At 33.8% G+C, this 5,909-nt stretch overlaps 1 non-coding gene across 1 annotated transcript; it reads right to left on the bottom strand.

Moving 5' to 3' along the window:
- Positions 1-5,490: 5,490 nt before the first annotated feature.
- On the bottom strand, positions 5,491-5,562 carry Trnah-gug (transfer RNA histidin (anticodon GUG)). Its single transcript has one exon. It is a non-coding gene; the product is annotated as a tRNA-His (tRNA).
- Positions 5,563-5,909: the final 347 nt, after the last annotated feature.

Raw genomic sequence — 5,909 nt, 5'->3', positions numbered from 1 at the left:
GCGAACAGTTGCTTAAAACGTAGTGTATTTTGGCTATCTCCGTTTTTTACAAGATTATAGCCGTCATCTATCAAACTGTCAATGACTGTACGTTTCATACAATCGAGTGAATAGTTTTTTTTCTTAGAGAGTTTCGCTAGCCTGGTATCGATAATTGTTATAGTAAATTGTTAACCGAGGGTCGAAAGAATCAATTCCCGAGGTATTTAGACGCCCGAGCGCAGCGAGGTCGGCTATAGTCCGAGAAGGAATTGATACTTTTACCCGAGTTAAACACTCTACTTTACATTTCGAATATGAGGAAAATAAAACTAGTTGCTTATCTGAGCACAGATTAGTATCCCGCCAATTTATGTCGACTATTTAAATTTCAAATATGGAACTTACTGCGTAATTTTTGCGGCTTATTCCGCTCAAAGAAGTTTGCGCTAAGTTCACACTGGCTGTTTAGAAAGTCACATGGCATTTCTTTTGATTAGTTTTTTTTTACATAAAACTCTTCATAGCTGACAGCAGTTCTATTTTCAAAGTTTACTCCGGCCTTTGGGTGGGAAGTTATTTCTATGAGTTTTTCCCTCTCTATGGAGGGAAGCATTTTCCACTCAATAATCAGATTAAAACAACATTACTTTCCGAGTATGAGTAATGAAAAAGTGCTTTACACACTAAACACTCGCCAAAAAAATTTGTGGTTGGCCCTCGTCTATTGTTTTATTGTCAAATGAATTAAGAAACAACCAAAGAATCTAGAAATAAGTTAGCTTACTGTAGTATTAGGTCAGAAGGATAATATTATGTTACAATGCTTTTGGGTTCAATTTGTGGAGACTGTGAGTCTACGAGTTAATTCTTCGTTTCAATAAACGAAATTATATTTACCCGGAGATGATTGTTTCTTCAGGTTAAAACATCAAAGGTGGGAATCTCAAACTGAACACGCACTCGTTAACTCAAACGAACTGATATCGGGTTATCCGGATGATCTTTGATTTGGTACATTAAGAATATTCAAAAGTGACCAACAATGTCATCAATATAAAATTGTCTTGATTATTATATTAATTGAAACGAAATTTTGCTTTCGTTTGCCATCATTCATTTAAATGTAATGTCTTGACGAACTTTTCCTTGTTGGCACGAAAAAAAATGAAAATCATTGTGATAAGGGTTCCTCACATAAGTATCAAGAACAGAAATTTCGATATACAGGTTTTTTTATGGAAATAAGGGACGAGACTAGCAGGACGTTCAGCTGATGGTAATTGATATGCCCTGCCCATTACCATGCAGTGCCGCTCAAGATTATTGAAAAACCCAAAAATTCTGAGCCGCGAAACAACTGCGCTCGTCACATGCATTTAAAGGTAAATATGTCTCAATTGCACAGTTATTTGGGTAAGTATATAAACAGTGGGGTTAAACCGTAAAATATTATCGCAAGCTTTCATGAAAGTAGAAGAAAAACGGTTACGAGTTAGTGCTTTCAAAACTCACTTAAAGCGACACTAAATGCCAGCGACCTTGAGCGATATGAGCTCACGGCTGCCGGCCCGCCATCTATGTAAGAAAGCCAATACTTTCAAAATTCTTGGGTGGAAAACAGTTTATATGCTTACAATCCTCGTTATTCACTACTAATCTGAATAAATGAACCTACACAAAAAGTACAAGCTGTAAGAATAACTTTTCTGAGAGAAGTACCAAAAAAATGCGTCACGCCATGCCAAAAAACTTGTTTAACTTCAAAGAAATGTGGTAGTTCAAGAAGGCTCGGCAGTGTTAACTATAACCAACAGCAAGCATTAGCAACCTACAAATAAACCTTAAGGATATGTGTAACAGGATTAAGTAGTGTTCATAGCTCCAAATGCTACACTTTCACCACAAAACTTGTCTAAAAACACCATGTTTGTGTGTTTTCTGCTTACTCTTCACCTTAAACCAATAGACACTGCACGGTCAGCTGCTGCGAACTATAGGCGCCACCCGACCGTCACGCGACATGCAACACACAGACGAAAAACTTTGAGACGATGTAATAAAAGTTTCACTTTAAAAATAATGCAGTATGTCTTGCAACTACTGTATTATATTTGTATTCATACAACATGCAGCATATTTTTTCATATAAATAATATTGTAACTTTTAAATAATGAAAGAATTTGGATAATATACTATTATTTTATTATCGAAAATATACCTGTGTAGCTTTGTATGTATCAATATAATCTAGTAGATTTCGGCTAAGATAAGCTATTAAACTTTAAATAAAGCTGAAACCGATAAAATACTTATATTCTCATCTGGGGAACTCTAAAATCAACTTCAAACCGAAGCAATCATTTTCAAATATAAGTTGCGAAGTATTATGAAATAGCGTATTTATTGCTTTTATATAACTTTTATATTACATTTTCTCGTGAAATAAATTCGGTTCAACCTCAATATGTCAGACATTGCAAGCTGTGACTACCAATCACTTACGGCCGCATTCAATATTTAAGATGGAAGAGTTGAGCCTAAGTTGAGTATTTTATAGTATTGTGACATGTACCAAGACATATATAGAAATAAAATTTATGAACGAACTCGAACCCACGACCTCTCGCGTTCAAGTCGCGCATCGTTCGTAAGATTTTGTTTTCAAATTTTATTTATGTATCAATCCTAGAAGTGAGGGTTATCACTTTAAAAACATAACAATTTGTTCAGATTTACAGGAGCGACATCTCAAGTCAATTTCCTAATATGCAAATACTGGGGTTGAGCAAGCTATCAACAGTAAAGTAGATCCTGTAGATGACACAACCTGAGATTACAAGATATTATGACGATACGTCATACGAACGGTTAGCTCAGTTGGAAGAGCATTCGCACGGAACGCGAGAGGTCGTGGTTTCCCGCATCGCTTATAAAACTTTGTTTTCAATTTTTTTTATATAATTTTTTTTAATTCTAGAAGTGAGGGTGGGTGATCACCTTAAAAACATAACATATTGTCGAAACATATATTCCATTAAAGCTATGAGCCAACGTAAGAGTGAATACCCGTAAATGTCGTCGTAATTAGCTTATATCACTCAATTATTAGGCTGTTAGAAGATCGTCTAATAACGGAGAAACTATCGATATCCTATACGCAATAAAATCGTATCTTCAAGAGCCCTCTGACTGAGATCAATCACTTCTCAAAAGTTATGGAGCGTTCTGTATTGTTTAATCTAGCGATATATTTATTTATTTATTAGGATTTCCCACAACAAGTACACTAATACAACAATAAATACAATATAATTATTAAATTAATGCTAAGTGTCTTATCGCTTACAGGAAATCACAGCATGTACAGAATTTTACTTAATTAAGATAACAACACAATAACTTATAATAAAATTAGTAAGCACAGATTTAAGAACCTGTATGGGTAATGTTATTAAAGATATCTCTTTCGAGGATAATTTTCTATAATAAATCTTTTTTTTTTCATAATTATGACGGTAGAAAAGACAAATGAACGCCTGATATCGTCAAAATAACTATGTAATTTGTAACCTAATAGAGAATGGCGAGAAAAAAAAAAAATCATGTGTATAAATTTTAGATTAAGATTGTGTGCAAAAATCATATTCTTCAAGTGATTGGAGACTCATTTTAAAATCTCCTTAATATCCAAATATACGCAAATCTTAAATGTACTCGGTTCAGTGATCATTAAAGGAGAATGGGACTTTTGGGCCTGATGGTTAACAAGTTGAAATATACTTTAAAAAATAGGGTATATTTTTCTAATGCAAAATACAAAAAACTAGCTTATTTTGCAATCTACAAACCGAAAAAACATTAAAATAAAGAAAGTCGATTAAAATGACGTAATCGAATGAATATTTAATCGATTAAAATAACATTAAGATCCAGTTGTTTTATTTCAATAATATTAGTAAGGTGCATAGTTTATGTTCGAATTATTATTATGAATAAAATATATTATTTTCTCGGGAAAAAAACAGAACTGAGCAATTATTTTATTATGAATAAATCGATCAATAAATCGATTTACAGAAAAAATCGATACTAGTGAAATCCTTGTTCCTCAACGCTTACTTCACTTTGACAATGACAGCCTGACGGATCGTTTCGTTTATTCGTCATTGTCACTTCTTTTCTTGTTGTATTCGTTGAGTTACTGACTTGTTAACTACCTACCCAAACCCAATTGAATTCCAAGGAAAGTAATTGTCTCTAGCAGTCTGTTTTACAGTTCATGTATGAGCTAATGAGTATATATTATTCTTATCTGAGCAAATAAAACTATCTTTTAATTTAGGTATACTATATTATATTATCTAATTACCAATTGTCTTATAATGCAAAAAAATGTCGTTACAGTAGTAGATAGGTATACGTAGATAGGTAGGTATTTTTTATCTAAAACAAAAAACATGGTTGGTACCCATCTAATATAAGTATGTGATAAATCCTTAGCAGCTAGGCGTTTAATAAACCTAGAATAGATGAGTTGTCAACATATAGTTTGAGACATAACCTCATTTTTATATCTTCGGTTACTCAGCTCCTAGATTGACAAATCTTGCTAAATTTTCAATTATGGATTATTTAAATGGTGCTACTTTCATCTTGTTATCACTTGGGCCCAGGAATGTATGGAAGCGTTTCAATCTCCTTTAATTATTTTAACTCTTAGCAGACTCCAACTTTTGATATCACTTCGGGTCTTTATTTTGTCTTCCACTTCGTCAATGACAAACCACCAGCAGGTTTTAAGTTGCCAGTTTAGGACTTAGTTTAGTATATCGCTGGAATCTCTTCGGAGTATGTAGCCTATCCTCCATTTGCAGCATTAATGAGGGCCTGAAATAACAGTATGCCCAATGATCAATGAGAGGATTGGTTAAGCCTAGCGAAACTCTCTAAGATGAAAGCGATTGTATGAAAGATAATCTTGTAAAAAACGGAGATAGCCGAAATCCACTACGTTTTAGGCAACTGTTCGCTTTCAAACTTAGCCGGATTATACTTCGTGGCCAATAGCGATACTGTAATTACTACTATTTCAAACTCATGTCTCACTGCACATCAATCACTGCACATTTCATACTAAACTAATGTTCAATTTTTACTTAGGCTCTTTGCATTGTTTAATAAATCTATCAATCGGATCACTTGTTTACAAATTACAATATCCGATTAGCGTGCGAGTAGTATTCTGAGTGTTCTCGGACAGTGAAAACCTCGCTTTATTCAACTTAGCTCATATGAATAATTATCATACTGTTTACATTTCTGTATGTTTGTAAAAATAAGCTCAGCGACAAAAAATATTAACACTTAGTTTTACTTTATGTTTTACAGTTGCCAGCCAATATTGGAAATATTAGTCCCCGTACAGCCTCGGCAATCAAGCTGCCTCATTCAATCACCTCCTAAAAAATCATAAAAAAACAATAAACTCCACCGCGACAGCTTTTCGCTGCCGTGACCAGGATTCGAACCTGGGTTACTACGGCCACAACGTAGGGTCCTAACCACTAGACGATCACGGCTATCGGAGTCGGTGACGATAATGTCGAATTAAATATAAACTTTATAAATAACTTTCAGTGTTACACTTTTTATAAACGAAATTGTCCGCGTCATGTTTAACGCTTGAGTGACTGTTAATGTTGCTCTTGTTGTTGACGATCTGATGATAATAGATGACCAGGTATTATTACCTCATCATAAAAAACTTTATTCGAATCTTGTAAGCTGAATCCTAGTTATTCTTGTTATGTAAGTAACCAGATTCTACTTTCTATACAGAGGTCCATCTTTTGATATCAGTGCAAAACCCTTTTTGAATTTTATTACAATTAACAATAACACCATGTCAATAATTAACTAGTATTGT

This window comes from Leptidea sinapis, chromosome 4 (genome assembly GCF_905404315.1).
Source record: "Leptidea sinapis chromosome 4, ilLepSina1.1, whole genome shotgun sequence".
Lineage (NCBI taxonomy): Eukaryota > Metazoa > Arthropoda > Insecta > Lepidoptera > Pieridae > Leptidea > Leptidea sinapis.
This window is presented reverse-complemented; position numbering and strand designations above follow the sequence as displayed.